Source organism: Pteronotus mesoamericanus, unplaced genomic scaffold (genome assembly GCF_021234165.1).
Source record: "Pteronotus mesoamericanus isolate MK-2021 breed Mesoamerican mustached bat unplaced genomic scaffold, CSHL_Meso_final scaffold_651, whole genome shotgun sequence".
Classification (NCBI taxonomy): domain Eukaryota; kingdom Metazoa; phylum Chordata; class Mammalia; order Chiroptera; family Mormoopidae; genus Pteronotus; species Pteronotus mesoamericanus.
The window spans coordinates 13798336-13816914 of NW_026555325.1; the positions used below are offsets into that span (position 1 = coordinate 13798336).

At 36.7% G+C, this 18579-nt stretch overlaps 1 pseudogene; it reads left to right on the forward strand.

Moving 5' to 3' along the window:
* The first annotated feature begins 6649 nt into the window (after positions 1–6649).
* Positions 6650–18579, forward strand: part of LOC129061793 (40S ribosomal protein S14-like) — a 101838-nt pseudogene continuing 89908 nt past the window's right edge.

The window sequence follows — 18579 nt, forward strand, 5'->3', positions numbered from 1 at the left end:
AAAGCACATTCTGATCTGGCTTTTCAAGTTTTTGGTTTTTTTTTAAATCAGAGTTTTCATTTTATCTTCTATCCTAGCATATCTAACATTACAACAGATCTTTGTTTTCATGCAAAAATCTTTATAGAACACTCCTCTATTCATGTGTGAATACCTTTTATTTTGATTTTTTCTCTCCTCTACCTTCAAAACAATGATTTTCACCCTTATCCCATCTGTTATGATAGCTATCATTCTCATATCTGTTACAGTTAGATTTTGTCCCTATTTTTCTACCAATTGATTATGTTACCATCCACATTTTCTCTATTTTCATCCTGGGTTCTTAGAGAGAATGACTATTTTAAGGATTTATAGAAATGGATTAAAAGAGGAGAAATGAAATAATATGAAAAACTTTTTGCTTTCCAACAATGTATTTTATTGTTTTAATTTAAATTTTTATTAGATTTTTAATAACAATATTAATACCCACTCACTCTAACAATTAATGCAATATTAAATGTATAATAAAATAAGTAATAACTACCCCTTAACCCCAGCTAATCCCACACCTGGTTAATTAAAGTTAACAGTTTGTGTATGCTGTGTATCTTTGCACCCGTTTCTCTATGCTCATATAACCATATACAAATATATAGAACCTTTTTATTTTCATTTGCTGCAACAGGTTGCGCTGTATCCCTCTGAAATTTATATGTTGAAGCCCTAATCTAATACCTCAGAACGGGCTCTTATTTGGAAATAGAGTCTTTGCAGATGTAATTAGTTAAGACGAAATCATTATGTTGGGCCTAATCCAACTTCACTATTGTCCTAATAAAAAGGGAAAATTTGAACACAGAGACATGCACAGAAAGAGAATACTACGTCAAGATAAAGACAGAGACTAGGGCGGTGCCTCTACAAAACACAGCACGCCAAAGTTTGCCAGCAAACAATGAGAAGCTAGGCAAAGGGCATGGAACAGATTCTCTTTCACACAGTTCTCAGAAGAAACCAACCCTTCTAACCCCTTGGTCTTGGGATTCCAGACTCCAGAGCTATGAGACAGTAAATTTCTGTTGTTTAAGCCACTCAGTTTGTGGTATTCTGTTACTGCTGCCCTAACAAACTAATATACCTGCTTTATGAATACGGGATTATAACAAATTATTTTATGATGTGCTTTGTTCACTTAACATGTCATGAACATCTTGTTAGGTTGCATATTTTGAATGAGGGTATTTTCACACTGTGGACAGAAATGTGTAATGTGAGGCTGGAGCTGCTCAAGGCCCCTTTCCTCAGGTCAGGATGAGCTGGGAGGCAGTAGATGTCATGGGGTCGCTTCAGTCACGGGAAACAGACAAGCATGGGTGCTGGCACTGCAGGTGGAGACTCAGTAGCCCCTCACACTTTTACTTATGCAGGCCCTTCGTGTACCACAGAGAATTCACTCAACCAGGAAAAAAAAATTCCTCTCATACTTGACATCACAACATAGTAGTGGCTGAACAGGTAGTTCCTATTACATTTTTTAGGGAAACAAACAAACGAACAAAGAAACATATGTGCAGACTTCAGTAGCTTTGATGCTGTAGGAATTCCTCTTTCTGCTACTTCAAGTAAAACCAGGCCAAGGTGAGAATGCAATTCTGCAATGGTCATCTATTTAGCGAGGGGAACTGTAACCTGACCTAAGTGCCCAAGGACTTTATCCCCAGGAATGTTTTCAAGGTGGGTGTGGGTGTGCCAGGAATGGAGTGGGATGGCTTCTTCTCCGAGGGAAAATGGTAATTTCTATGCTAGTTTCTTCTAACCATTATCTTCATGGTGTCTAAATAATGATCAAATTTTGAGTGAATTATAAGCCACATCAAATTGATCTCTGCTCTCAGGGCATTTTCTATGCCTGCTAGGTCCAGCCTTCCAAAAGTTTTAAAAAGTTTATACAGAATGTTAGATGCCAGGAATTCTCTACATATTCATGCCATTCTTGGAGTGAGTTATCCATGAAATGAAGCTGCAATGGAAATCTAGGCAGATATTTCTTCCTTTTAAGGTCACTGGTCCAAAGCAGAGCACACTGTACAGGGAGATCGAAATAGGAAGCTTATTTAGGGAGAAAAACATTATAGTTATTTTGTTAGTCTATCAGGTAATTTTATTTTTTGCCCCAGTGTGGTATGAATTTGGTGCTATTGAATTATTAGCAAAATAGGGGAGTATCTAAGAACATTCTCAACTTGAGTTATATTTTGTTAAGTTGATGGTTTAATTATTTTGACATTTTGTGCAAATTCTATTTACTTTTCAGCTTTAAATCTATTTTATCTTTCAAATTTTTTTAAATCCAAATATAACTTTAGGCCATAATAATCACTTTATTAATAGAATGTACCCATTACGGGTTAATTTTTTTCTTTTTGATATTTAAGAATATCTTCTAAATTATAGCATTCAATTCCTATGATAATATATACTTGGGCACATGACCAGAATAAAATGAAATTAGATGAGTACACGTAATTACATTGAACTATAGCCTCCTCCCAGAAGCGATAACTATTTCTCTTTTTAAAAATTTCCTCACGGTGTTGTGAGTGGGAGATAATCTATCACGTGGGTCTTTAGACTGATGCTTTTGGCTTCCGAACTGTAGATCTAGTTTTCCATAGGGAAAGGGAGAAGGGTGATTACCTTATGAGAATAGTGCCAAGGGGCTACGTAAATACAGCCAAACTAAATCTTTTTCAGCCTAAAAGTTTTCAAAACCTGGGTTCATGTTTATTTCCTTTCTTACATCATCAACCTATGATAGGAAAACAGAAGATAAGTAATAATTTGTGCAATGTTATAAAAATCCTTATTTTATCTCCAAAAAACTATAACTATATATTTTTATTTCTTAGCTCACTTAGTTGACAGTGTGAAAAGCCATGAGGAAATTTAAGGAAGGTGTTGGAGTAAGCACAATTTTAAGGAACCAGTTTAACCATTTTGCTTGGCGCTTACAATTTAAGGATGGCACGTGAGTCACTTATTCAAACTTTGGGCTCATTAAATATTTGCTATTATAGGACAAATCTTGAAAGAAGAGAAAAGTCTTTTGATAGCTTTATATAGATATCAAAGCAGATGTGTGAATGTAGTGTCATGAAAGAAACTTTCCTGCAAAGAAATTCCCTTTTGCCTTAGAAGATAACAAGAGAACCCAATGGTTTAAAAGTATAGTGAGAAAATTTGAGACTGCCACATTATTCAACTTTCCATTTTCCTAGAATATTTTATTCCCTTTTGCCTGATCTGTAAAGGTGGAATGAGGTTGGAGTACTAAGTGCTAAGGAGGAGAGATACTTGGACATCATTATTTCCAAGATTACTAATACTCTGTTTTCTGCTCTATACTAAATACACTAAATTTTTTTTTTTTTTTAAGAATCTCTGGAGAAATATAACTCTTAGTAAATAATTTTCTTTCCTAATCTGTGTGAATTAATTTATATAGGCTAATGGCTGTAACAAACAGCCTCAATGTTTAAAAATTTAACATAATTTGCTTTGTTTTTTTGTGTCATAGTGCGATATGGATCAATGCAGCGCTTTGTTCCATGTGGTCACTCAGGGACACTGGCTCATTCCATTGTTGGTTTCAGCATTTTCCTGGACCCTGTTTTCCTCTTTATTCAACTGCACAAATGGGGAAAATGAGAAAATGTAAAAACGGCATACATATTCTTAACTGCGTTGCTCCAGAGATGATGAACGCCATTTCTATATATATTTCATTGGCTGGAACTTAGTCCAGTGATTTCATGGAACTGCAAGGGATGCTGGAAAATGTGGTGTGCTGGAGGGGCTAGAGAAATAGGATTGTTCCTCAGTAAGCAATAAATTTTCAAATAAATATGGAGAAGCAAAATAGGTTTGATGTTAAAAAAATATATTTAATATTTAGATTTTCATAGAGCTTATTGTTATGAATACCAATTCTCTTTGTACCATAAACATATTTGTTTATTTATTCAAAAAATATTTATTGAGTGCCCACTGTGTGCCACTTTGCTAGGCACTGGTAGTACAGTGGTGAACCAGATAGTCATAGTCCCTGTATTTATCAAGTTAACACTTTAGTGGCAGAGACACACTAATTAATGTGAAATTTAAAATATCTAGATGTACTTTTGTGATAGATGTACAATGCCACATAAAGAATGTTAACCTGCTTCCCTTCATTTGTCTTTGTCACATCTCGTAATAGTTTCTTAGTTATTTCATTTTGTATACTTTTATACATTTGCATATCTTGGATAGTTGTAATTCCCTAAAGACAGTGGAAATGGAAGGTTGTCTTTATTCAGAGTTGGATTTGAACCCATTCCGTAATTTTATACCTTCCGATAAGTATTTTGAAATGGAAATTCTTTTATCTCATTCTTTTAAAATTCTTACTTATCATGAAGATATAAAAAATGTTTCTATTTTTTAGTTTGGGTCTTTTCTCCCCTAAAACTACCTGGGGAGATAAATAACTCTTAACTGCTGAAACAGCCTAGTACAGACTCTGGCAGACAAGTGGTGAGAACAAAGCCTATCTGGGAATGGGCCCATTGGCCTCTCACCTAGGACAGGCTATCAGAAACCTCATATAGCTGAAGCTGCCCCTGACACAATCAGCCACAACCTCTTTAGGAGAGGTCTTCTTAAGGAAGGCCCCAGGACAAGAGGTCATTTAAGGGCATTTTTTTCACAGCCTGTAACTGCACTATCAGAACAGGGAAGACTATATAAGGCCAGTTAGATACACAAGTTTAGGAATGTCCTAATGATTCAAATGTCTCGTGTCCTTTATTTTTGGAGGCATGCAGATATGAGAAGGCATCCTTATTTAACTCTGTTATTAAGGAAAACTTGACATTTCTCACAGGCTCTTCCTGAATGTGGCCTGGCTCCTCGGGGCTGAAAGGATTAGGTGTGAGAGTTGGGGCAGCTATAATATAAACTTCAAAACTAATTTAAGAGCTACAGGTCTCATTTGACTCTACTTGATCTCCTTGGATGTCCCAGCAGCCTGGGGGCAAAATTGAAATTTATGGAGATTGCTGCAGAATCTTCTCTCCAGGACTAAATGAGAATCTAAATTTACAGTAATCCTTTAAGAAGAAAAATAAACCCAAGGGCCTTTGATCTCTGTATGTACATTTGTGACCATCATGAAATTTTTTAAAAACCTGAATGTGTCTTGAATATTGAGAATTCAGTGCCCCCAAACTTTGCTGATGCTCACAGCTGACAAGTTCAAACAAAATAACCAAATCTTACAATAAAGGTCTCTGTACAAATGACCTCAGCATGGAGCCGCCCACTTTTTTTCAGAAAAGAAGCCAGAAATGATTGAAACTCTAAGTCTATTAACATTTCATCATAAGCTTTCCTCTCTGACATATGGGAAATATTTATAAAAGACGCCAATCCATAAGGAATGAGATAGACTGTCTATGGAATATTAAAGATGATAAGGCTACATCTGGCATTAATTGAAACATTTTAGAGATACGGCTCATCTCCAAAGAAATAATTTCTGTAGCTTCTAGAGTTGAAACTCACTTTTATTATTACATTCATGGGTACACATACACATACATTCTATATTTATGTAAGTGATGGAAATGGAAAACTCAGTACTTGGGGTATTTGAAAGATGTTTTCAATAAAAAATTTAAATTTCTTAGGTATTTTGGGGAAAATCAATCAACATGATAAATTGTTTCATACTGGAATAATATAATGGTTGTCAACTTGCAACTACTTCTGTCAGAAATTAAATGATTAAAAAGTTTCCCATTGGAATTTTTGTTGTTGACAGCAGGGATTCTCCATTTTCTATTTGTGAAGAGAAGCTTTTTTTCTGAAATTTAAAGTAAAATTTAGATAAAGCCCATATGAGACTGAAGAGACTAAATATTATTTGGGGTAGATATAGTTGTTGTTCTTGTTAAAACGTAGAGTATTAAAACATATTTTCAAAATATTTCTGGTCCCCTAAAGTTCAATTTTTCTTAGACTATAGATCATCATAATTATCATCATCATTCTCATCAATTGAGACATAAATTAAAAATAGAAGGAGACAGACATCTTGTTATTTTTTCTGTTCTTAACATGTTCTTGAGCAGAATTGACTCCTCCTTAGCCTCTTGAATGGCTTTTCTTTTTTTGGAGGTCTGCGTTACATTGTTTTAATCTTATTTACAAATGTTGTTACTTAGGTTGTTTTAGGAATTCTTTGCAATCACTATTCTTAGTAAATGAGGGTTGTTCATAACTCTTTAGAGGATAAATCATAGAAAATAATTCTGATATGCACTATGGTGTGTGTAACTATGTATGAATGTAATGTGTGTATTGCATGCGTATGCAATTTCCATTGGCTAAAACCTAGAAGTGGAAAATTTAATTTTTATTTATTGATGTTTAATGTCTGCCAGATGGATAGCCAAATCTTCTGAATTATTAACTTTTGTATATAAGTTAAAATATTTATCTAAGATTATAAAACCTTTTATCAAATGCTCCAGTATGCAGGTTTTCTGCTTAGCTGATTAGTCATCTGAAAATCTAGTCAGGAAGGTCATCTATAATAAACCCTGCTCACAGGCCAGAATAGGAAACAGATGAGACGTGTCCCTCCACCTGGCAGGCTCCTGCTCTCCGACTCAGGTAGCATTGTCATTTCAGTCGGCCTCTTGAAGGGGGTGGTGCTATAGGGCCTGGATTTAGAGCTGACGACTGGGTTTGGGGAACTGTATTAACATTTTTATTATTTGTATAGTTTAGAATACTCATCTCTTTTGTCACTTAATTTCTGAATCTTCTATGAACCATGAACAATGAGTACCTGTTGTGCATTTATCAGGAATAAATGAGAAGAAGGTGGTAAAAAATTTTTTTTTGTGATTACAGGCAGTTTTTATTGGTGTGTGACATATTCAATATATATGTACTTTTATATTCAGAGAAAAACATCAAGGAAATCACGAGAAAACCTTAAATTGAAAAAGAAAAATATTTAAAATATTACTAAACCACCATTTAACACTCATCTTTCAAGTGGGATTTTTTTTCTTTTTTGCTAAACTGTACTTTGTGTCTTTTCAATAAACATGAAATACTCATATAATAAAAAGTTCTTATAAAGAATTACATACTAATAGTTAAGACTATGCGTTTACTTTTCAAAATGTAAGGTGACATATTGTAAAACTATTTTCTTATTAAGTTCTCAAGAGATTCTAGTTGCTATTTTTGTTTTGAAATTTAAAATCACATATTCAACTTGCCCTTTTCTGCAGTTCTTATTCATTCAGCAGATATATATTGAATCTCTACTAAGTGTCAGATACTTAGTAGGAACTGGAGCTAATAGTCCAGTGGGAAATCTGACTGAAAAAAAAATATTAATAAGTACATAATCATGCCTGGTAATAAAAGCTGAAGTGGAAGAATACTTGCTTCTAAGAGAAGGTGTAATGGAAATTTAATTTGGATTGTAGATCAGAAATGCCTTGTTTGAAGAATTGATTCCTCCTTTGTTGTTGGATTATAAGGAAAAGCTGAGCAGGTGAAAAGGCGGTCAAAATGTCTTCCCAGTAGAGGGAATACATGTGCTGTTACTCAGAGGTGGAAAACAAATCTGGCGTGCGGAAGGAATCGAGTGATGGCCAGGGTGGTTCAAGGGTAGTTAACTGGGGGTGGTGGGGGAGTGAATGACAAATGATAAGGCTGAAAAGGCAGGCACAGGCTAGACCATATTAAAGATTTGGGTCTTGTTGCAGATTTGGTTGGAGGCCATTAAAGTATTTGGGGCTGGTGTGTGGCATGAGCTGATTTATGTTTTAAAGAATGTACACCAAAAATAATAAGCCATATAATCAGCCATGGCTGTAATACCTTTTTCAGTAGCTTGATGACTCTTGTAAAAATATAGTTACTTGTTGTAAACATTTGAACGATTTACAAAAATACACGAAGGACAGCAAAATTCTTTGTGAATCCCATCTTTCAGAGAACTTGCCCAGGGTATGTGCACATGCTTACAATTATATATTCACAGGTTCAAATAATATTGTTTTCTTCTCCAATTGACTTAATAAACAGCAATATATTGTGGTCATCTTTTCATGTCAGCAGTGATGTATATCAGTATGCTTGATAGATAATTAGGGGTCCATTGTAGTCAATTACATTAATCGGCTTAATTCCCTATTGATGACTTCTAGCTGTTTCTGATTTTTTGCTAATATAATGATGTGCTGGGATATCCTTGTACATAGTTATACTTTGCGTGTGTGATTATCTTACTAAAGCAAATGTCAACAAAGGGAAAATGCTGGATTAAAGAATTTGTACATTTTATAATTTTAGGTATATTGTCAATCATCTGGAATTTTCTTTGGAGAAACATGGAAGAAGAATCAGAATTGTTTTTTGTAAATGAATAGCCAGTTGTCTTATTCATTGAAAAAATAGAATGGAATTTTAAAGCAACAGAATGCCAATTTTACTCTGTAAACTTAAGTCTTGTTTTTCTCACTTCTTTGTTTTCTCTGAGTACATGTCAATTTCCCTTACTGGACTGGAAACTCCTTTCAGTAATAGAAACATTTGCCTTGGGCCACATCAAGCTCCTGTGGCAGCTGAGCTACGTCCTAGCTATAGGCTATAATATATCTTTTTTTCACTTAAAACATAGATTTATTTTCATTTATTAAGTTTCATCAAATGGAAATAAATTCCTAATTCCTTCATACTTTTATTTTCAAATGTTTTTCTTTTCTTTTAATTGTTCAGTTACAATTGTCCCCATTTCCCCCCTATTACTCTCCGCTGCCCTACCCACCTCCCCTCCCACATCAATCCCCCTTCCGTTGTCTTTGTCCGTAGGTCCTTTATACACGTGCCTTGATGACCCTTCCCCTTCTGTATCTTTAAAATACTTTAGCATGGATTATAACATGTGTGAGTGAGCATAAATTATTTTGATCTATGCATAGTTAGTATTTGAAGTATATTAATCTAGAGTACACACCAGAAAGGTGCTAAGTTAACATCTGGAAGAGTGTAGTCAGGACTTCATTTTCTGAAGGCCTTGGGGATAAATCTCTCAATCTACATTAGAGGGTCTTCAATTAACATAAGAACTACAGGAGATTATATTTTTTGGTAAGATGTATAGTGCACCAGCTATGTGTGGTGGTTAGTGATATTGTGTAGGCCACTAGCATTTCTACCCTTGATGGAAAATTAGAGGCGCTCTGGCTCCTCTTCTGTGTGTCTGCTACATTGTTCAAACCTGGTGCACCTGATTCAAGCAGACGCACAACTTCAATAGGACTGCCTTAGCCCCTCCCCCCAGTGGCTCTTCCCTGCAAAGTCCTCTTTGATCTAAGGGGCAGAGAGCTGGGACAGGACTGAGCTTCCAAGGACAGACTTTTATAATGATTCCTGTATCTACTAGATAATAACTGTTTGGAAGTATTGCTGAATTTGGACTTTCTTTCACTGAAGGGTACAGTAACCTGGAACAAGATTGTTGGGGGAAGGCCTGCAGTCTTCCAGATGTCCACCAGAAAGAATGTGTTGGTTGTGCATGCCAGTTCACAATACTAGGAATGCCTTGGAGGCCACTTTCCCCCTCATTTTATAAAAATGTTCAGCCAGGAGACTTTCAGTGACTCATAGCTGCTGGTCCCCCTTGGGCAGTTTCTGGGATGAATTGAGGTTTGTAAGAAAACTTACCCCACAGCCCTACCTTTTCCAAAATTAAAAGCCCATACCAAAAATAATGGCAGGTAGTGCAAATATTACTAGAGGTATTTTGGGGGCGGGTAGATGAGGAGGTTGTCAAATCATGCAAGCTTAAGAAAACTTTTCTTTAAACTTTTTTGTTTCTCTCTCCAGTCTCATCTTGCTTCCCCCACCTTCAGGTTTTTCACTTACTGTTTCTTTTCTTTGCATTTCCTCACTTTTATAAGGCTTCTAAAATCCCATTTATATATGGTCCACGCCCTTGCAGCAAAACAAAATTCTTACTCATATATGGTCCTTGGCACTATAGAGCTTTTCTTGTTATAATGGAGGAGGCTGGATCCATTCCATTTATAAACCCTCAGGCAAAATTTCAGAACGAGGCCCATTCCTCACCCAGGGCCTCTTTTCCTCAGAATCCGGCTTCGTGACTGCCCGACCCACCAGCGCACACTTATCTTACCTTTATACATCTTCGGGCAACTTTGAGCAGTGCTGAAACAGAACAAGAGAAATGTGTGGTGAAGGGGTGTATCTCAGGGAGAGGAAGTGTTTCCAGAGTATATTTGAGTCTGCATTCCATTTCCTTCAGAGTGGTGTCGGCAAACAATGCCGAGTGTGAAAGAGACATTTTGGATCATGTTTACAGGGCCCTTGGACACACATACTGCTTTAGAGGTCTGCACTTAACTATTGTTAATGTCTTGGTTAGCACATAGAGGCCATGCCACTTTAGGCCTGCCTTAGCGCAGTCTATAAAGAACTGGCAGAGAGCTCCGACTGTTCTCTCCTTGACACCTGCGGCATGCTTTAGCGCTTGAACTCCCATGCTTCAAGTACTCACTGTTCACCATGAATTCTCGTGCTCCTTATGAGATGCACTACTATGATCACTACATTTTTTGACCACTTAACTTATTTTTGATCTTCCTAATGTTGCAAGGTGGGACAGTATGTGGTGTGGACAGCCAGTATGGTCCAGTGGTAAACGGCACAGGAAAATAATCCTGAATCTTCCACTAGCCAACTCTGGATCTTTTGGCGATTAAGAACCCCATTTAATTGCCTCATCTGTAAGATGAGTTTAATAACAACACTTACCTTATAGGATGGTTGTGAAATACAAATGAGATAATATACGTAAAATGGTAACTAATTAATAAATATTATTTATCATCCTCCTCATCCTTGAAGATTATAGAATTTGAAAGTGGGTACCTGGGATTCAAACCCATCCTTAACTTCCAAGCTCATGAATGATCGTACTTCATAACAAAGATAACAGGTTATCGAAGCTTACATTTTATATTGAGTTCTAAAACTACTTGCTGGGTACTATTTTAAGTGCTTACATGTGTTAACCTCATTTATAGTCACGCCAATCCTATGAGATCAGTTATCCACATTGGAAGAGGGGGAAACTGAAGCCAGAGAGGTTATATAACTTGCTCAAAATCTCTGGTGACAGTAGTGAACTTACATCTGCAGACTCTTAGGCACTACTATATAGTGCTCTCAATTACTATGTGCATCCCATTCTGTGATCTGACACTGTATTTTTCAGTAGTCTTTCTAGAGTATTCACGGCTTCAATGCAGTGTGGTGAGAAATCATTGAGTCAGAGGCTCTATCTGTATTGAGGATCACAGTTTTGTTTCTCTGTGTAGCCAAGAAGGCCACACCATCAGTAAAGGAAGAGCTGTGAGGAAGGTGTGTTCAGTAATTGGTTCTATAGTTTGTGTGAGGTCAATTTTCTGAGAGCAGAAAAATCATAACAGAGGTTCTGCTATCCTTTGTAAGTGGAAATGGCAATAATTCAGCGATGTGGCTGGAGGGCCATGCTATCTTTTCTCTGGGACTTCCTTCGGACTTAAATGAGGGTAGTTGCTAGTTAGTAAGATGATGGCAGAGCAACAGTCAGCTAGCCCTAGTGTAGTCATTAAGAATTCTATCAGAAAAACTTTAAATCATTTGCTCCTTGTGATTTCACATGAAATGAACCTTTACCACCAGGTGTTTAAAATAATATAGTTTAGCTCTAAGACCTACACACAATGTTTTCTTTATGCTAAATTAGTTTACTTAAGAAAGGTCTCCAAGATAGGTAAAGTGAAAAGTATTACTCCCAAGAATCGAAGCAACACAACTATTTAAAACTTAATAAAAGTGTATTTGGGTAAGAGAGTGAATAGGATCTCATTATTCTAGTGAAAGCTTAGTTTGTGTTTTATTTCACTTAGCTTCATCTTTCTATGAGTCATAAATAAGAAATTCCAAGTAATAAATACACTGTACAAAATGCATTTTAATAATCCTAAAGGGTTTCATTACTATGGCTATAATCTGGAAATGTAAATTATGGCCGATACTCTAGACTTTGTGTATCAACTTCAGAGGTTCTGGTTTTGCTGCTGTAAATGCTATCTGATTATGCTATTTACAGAATAACTTAACTTTGTGTGGTTAAATTGAAATTTCTTGCTTTTGAATGTCTAAAAGATAAAATCAAAATCTTCAAGGAATATATCATGATATATAATGTTGAATGGTTTTGAATTTTTTGAAAATCAAAACAATCTCTACTTCAAGGTAATAAATTGGAAAGTTACCCAAGAGAAACCAAACAGCTGTTTTCAATAACACAGGTAAATTCCAGCCATGGGAAAATCTCTATGAGTGCTTGAGCTGTTGGAAAAGCCTTGTGCATTAAACAGACTTTGGGACTATTAGAAAAATCCCTGGTACGATCAATGCCCAACCCCATGGCACTTTTCAAATTTTGTTTTCCGTTCTTCCTAATTACCTTCCATTCAAATGAGTCTAGAATTTTGGATAGTTAGTGCTCCAGGAATAAACTATATACCCCTTTGTATTAAAAAAAAAATACCTTGCCGGTAAAACTTCATGTAGCTATATCCTCTGTGAAGTCCTAGACCAAAGGTTACCTATTCCTTGAAGCACTTTAGATCAATGATTGGCCCCTTCTCTGAAAGACCTTTCTAAGTGGTTTATTTACATTCGCATGTAACAAAAATTACATACATCTTTTATTTGTTATACCTCACACAATTCTGATCTTTCAAACTGAAATTTCTGCGAGGACAAGGAGCTTGTCTTAAACTGTATGCATTTCCCAAATTCCTTATCACAGTGCTTTATATGCACTAGGGATTCAATGAATATTTGAATATATGAACATTGAATACATAAATGAGTGGGATTCCAACAAACTGGTCTAATCCAGCAGATCATTTGTTCACACCTAAATAGCTCCTATAAATGCCTTAGGATTATGCCAGCAGTTAATGGAATGAATTAACATGGGAAATGGGTTATTATGCTTTTGAAAGGATATTATATAGTAGTCTTGGGATTACTTAACAACGTTTGTGCCTTATATTATCAGTATAAGTTTCATTTGTATCCTAAAAAGATTATATATGTGTCTGGGTGTTTTTTTCCCCAGGGCAGGTTAGTCACTTCTATTATTCCTTACCCTCATACCACTCTACACCGCTTTAACCCAAGGAGGCTAGAACCTAGTTTTTACTCTTCCAAGGAAAGAGTGGGGATTGTTATAAATACAGAGCCACATCCTTGGTTCATGGTGGTCAGTGCTTTTTCAATAATAGTATTCTTCTCTCCTAAAACGCTGTTCATGATCCCCATCAATCCAAGTCCACCATTTTAATTATGAACCATCTCAAAACTTACCTCTGTGTAAATGCCCTACCTGGCCAATTCTTCTCTGGCCTGTTTACCTGTGTACTGAATGCTCCAGTATTTATGTATGTCATGTATAACATCATTTCAATATTCATACATTGACTTATTCATTTAGCAAATAGTTACTACAGTGAAGTTCTGTAGTGGGCAATGTGAAATGTCAAAGATGTTTCAGATACATCATGTCCTCAAAAAAAATGTACAATTTAGTAGGAGAGATAGCAAACACTGAGTAGCACTAATGAGAACCACAAAAGAGATGCAGATGGAAAAATACAGAAGCTCAGAGGAATGAGAAACTACTTTAAGATGAGGCTTCTTGGAATAGGTTGTAATTTGAATGGAGTCTCAATGCGCAGATGAATTCAAACACTTGTTGCATTCACCACTGTGATATTTCTATGGTAGATTAGATATCAGATCTACATGACTAGGATCAGTTTTTTCCGCACTCAAGTCTTCAGTGAGGAATCAGCAAGTCCTTGCAATTCCCCCACAGAAAACCTACTCCATAGAGCATTTGTAAGAAATGAAGATTATCCTAACAGTCACATAAGGAAAAAGAAGCTGAATTTTATATTACACATTCGCATAGTGTTTTTCAACCAATCCCTGCTACCCTCTCCATTTATCTGTTTCCCTTTTCTGTCATTTTGGCCTGGAGGCAGGCCGCCCCTTCTCCAGATGTGCTCTCCTCCAATTTGGCCTGGCTCCGGCACCCCCCCCCCCTCCCTGTACGGGGTGCTTTTCCCTGCTGTTCTCCTCTGTCCCGCCTTCTCCTGCGGCACCACTGATCCCTTTTGAATGCTCCCACCCACTGCTCAGTGCTAAATTTGTCAAAGGCCATTATTATGACAGTCAGGATTTTAAACTGCATTCGAATGTTATCAGCATCCACCCTCCTTTGAAATCAGTGAGAGATTATAAATAATAACATTCTGGGTCATCCTATAATTATTATACGCATGCGTGTTCCAACTTTCAGTTGCATTCGAACTCCCTCAGAAGGTGGACCACAGCTTCCAATTCCCTGGCTGCCCTGTCTTACTTCTTTCTCAGCATCTATTGTGTTGCCTTCTGCAAAGAAGGCTGCGTGAAGGAGAAGTAAAGTGTCCCCTGTCACTGGTAGGCTTATGGTGCTCAGGTACCACTCTGCAAGGTGAAGCAGCAGTTGCAATTAAGTGGTTTAGCTGCCTTCTGATGTTAGTAGTTGGGGCCTCAGTCTCTAGAAATAAGTTTTGCTTCTGTTGACTTAGGAGACCCTCCGCAGCAGAAGCTTCTGGAGTTTGGGAGTGTGAAGCAAGGCTTGATTGAGATGTGACACTCTGCATCCCTTGGGAATTATCATGAAGAAACTGGAGACTAAGGAGGGTGTCCTAAGATGTTTCAGTTTGAGCACGGCTAATATTTATTATAGCAATTTGACTTTTCCAGATTGAAAAAGAAAGAATTGTAACAAATCCTTTTCATTAATTCCAGTGGTTCATGCTGACATGTGACAGAAAATAGTTCCACTATCACTGTCAGAATTTATTTTCATATGTTACATTTTATGGACACAATAAATCTACATATGGTTTGTTTCCTTTTTTTATGATCTAATTGCTATAAGTAGCTTAGAGCTCTTTTAACTGTATCGAACCATCATGTTTTACAAGATTGTTTATTCCTCTCTTCTGAAGAAACACAGAGAATTAAAAAAAAATTCTGAAAATGAGAGTCCAGCATTCATTGAAAAGAATACTGTAAATATACTTTATGTATAACATTAGCAGCATATAAAAACCATGTATCTTATTTTCTAGCCACATAGGGAAAAGACTGTTCACCAGTTGATATTCATTCCTGGATTAAAGCATAATCAAATGTTAAAGGAAAGTTAAAGCCACTGAAATTAGGTCTATGATCCATAGAACATATAGGAGAAACTGTTTAATGACTGTTTATTTTGACATTTGTTTAAAATGCGGATATGGACGGGCCAAGGGCAGCTCTAGGTCTTTAGCTCCCAGAAACAAAGAAGCAAATTTTTTTTTTTTTTTTTTTTTAGTTTAAACAAGGGAAAAGTGATCAAATGGGCAGTAGTTTGAAGGGGTAGAATTATTTAGCAGGCAAGTTTAAAAAAAAAATCAAACATAAAAACATGCCTCAGTAGTTGAAGTCTCTGATAAACTTTGTGTCAGGCACATATTAGATGTGCAACAGAACAATCCAGAGCCAAGGGGCTCTTGGTGGTCGTTGCGTGTTAAGTCCCACCAAACACAGAGATATAATACGATTCATATAACTACTTATTGGAAAAATTGAGTCTAATATTTATACCTTCTGACTGTTAACCTAGTGCTCTGTTGGTCCTTGCTTTCCAACATCCATTTTAACATTTCAGACCCTATTCCCATAGTATTGAAAATGGCAGGAAGCTGTTTTTGGAATGGTCATTTTTGGAACAAGCTGTGACTTTTGGAAAGTTTTGTTTCATTGTTAGTAAATTTTACCTGCCCGTAAGAACTCAAATACTCCCTTTCTGTCTGTTAAAGCATTAACGTCTATTTTCGCCCTCTTTTACCCAACTGCCATTTAGATATTTATGTTGAAAGTAATGGTAAGATTGAGGTATTATTAGGCAAATGTTGGCTTGGGAATTCAGGAATACCCAAATCCAGCCTTGGACCAGTCAGCCCTCCTCCCTGTGGAGTCTCTGAGGAGATAAACACCGAAAAAGAGAACAGAAAACTACTTTATTATTAGCATGAGCTCTTGCCAAAACATCAGTGAAAAGGCCTAGTAATTTGGTCCAAAGGCATAAGGGAAACCTTACTGTTTCTCCCAAGCCCCAAATCCAAATCTCACAGCTAGTGAACAATTGGTGGAGGAGATGAGAGCGCCAGAATGTGCGCAAGGCGGGAGGATGGCGTGGGGGGTGGGGGGCCAGTGTGTGTGGAGGGATGGTGCTGGTGGTTTGACCGCTCAGACTGCTCGAAGACTGTCAGGGTACAGGGAAAGGAGCCCGAGCTGGTCTTCTTGCATATGGTGCTGCAGAACTTGCAGCTTTAATAGCATGGAGGCATGGGGGACAAAGAGCCGCATATAAGTAGTAGTCTTTAAAACTAAAGCAATACTGCCTCCTGGCAAATATGCCTCAGTCAAGATTGCATCATTTTATTAATCCAGTTCGTATTACCTCCTGTGAGTGAGGAGGACAGAGAAATGTTGCAGAGGAACTGAGAACATCCTCTGCCTGCATTTGGAAAGTGGCCATATTGTCTTCCCTAAGTTTTGCTTCCGCGGCTTACATGCCCACAGTTATCTGATATGACCTCTACATCTTTCAGCATCTTGGCCATCCTCTGCAGAATGTGCTTCCTTTGTCAGTGGCTCCAGAGCGGTGTGTTTCCGGACATGGTCTGACTGATGCAGATAAAATGAGACTATTCTTTCCCTTATTCCAGGCCATTAGTGTGGTAGGAAAAGATATTAAAACTTTTACTTACATTTAATAATTTAATTTTCTATATTTGTATCTCACATTTCTAATTTTTGTATTATTACTATGATCCATAAATATATGTTTAGTTGAGCTATACATACTCACAATTATTTTACTAATGGCACGCATAATTAGAAATGTCATATATCATGGATTTAAACTCTATTTTTAAAAAATAAATATAGCACTGCTGAAGATGGTATTGGATACATTAGCAACTCATCATTTATTGGAAGCCTGGAATTAAACTTGACCCTTCCCTACCCATGATCAATAAGCTCTAGGCACAAAGGTTACTTATGTGTTCTCCACTCAGTCCCTATGCCCTTTGTGTTAATTCAGGCCCTTAGCTTCACCTTTCTAGACAACTGCCATAGTTTCCTGAAGGCTCTCTTACTTCAGTTTGCCTCCTTAAAAATATCATGCAGGGGTCGTTGTTTTGCATTGTTCAAGGCCTTTCAATAACTCCCCAGAGCTTACCAGAAAGAGTTCATAATCCTTAGTAAGTTCCTAACTATATTTTCTGCTTCCCCATCATTCCTAACTCAATGCTCTGGAAATACTGTGTTGCCAGTAGCATATTTAGTTTGTGTATACCCTGTCTTTGCCCACCGCCTCTGCCTGAGATGCCTTCCTCACCTTTCTTTACATGGGCATATCCTTTAAGACCAAGCTCAAGTGTTATCTCCACAGGGAATTCTCCCCTGAACCCTTGGCTCAAAGTATCTGCTCTCCCTCCGTCTCCAGAAATTTCTACATTACAGAAAATATATCTACTTATGTGTTTGTAAATAGACTGGAAGTTCTTTGAAAGCAGTGACCTGACCTTATTCACCTGTGACTGGCTAGCATGGTATTTGGTACTCAGAAAGACTTAGTAAGTATTTAAAAGATTGGGCTAAACTTAGTTGTTAAGGTAATAAGCAATGAATATATTCAGAATTGCCGTTTCTCGTATCTTTTTCATATAGCATTGTCAAGTTGGTTTCCATTAATTTATGGACTCTAAATGTAGAAATTAATATTTACCCTCCTTGTTTTATCATTTTTTATTTTAAAAATAATCCTGTCAATATTCCTCCAGTTATTACATATAATTATATATTAAACACATATATTAAATTAAATGTATACAATTATATATTATGTTAGTTGAGAAAGCATGCCTTCCTGACCTGATATAAGGTGCTGTTATAGAAATATCAGTCAGTACAGTGTCAGGAAAGAATAGAGAGCGGTCATGCCATACCACTCAGTGGCTGTTGGTTCTCAGGAAGTAGTTCAAGGAGCAGACCCTGAAGTCAAACCACTTGTATGTAGAATGCTATAGAAGTCACTTAACATCTTTGTCTTAGTTTACTAAGGACATAAGAAGAGATAATAATAGTCCATATCTTGTGGTTGTTATGAAAATTCAATGAGATAATGCATGCAAAACCTCCTAGTATGCTTGAGAATCTTAAGTTATCAATTAGTATAGTTGATACTCTTATAATTAATCTTTGAGACTTGGTTCAGGTTTTGTCACCTCTGCTTATTGCCCTTTGAAAGTAAAATTGTTGTTGGGTGACTTTAGT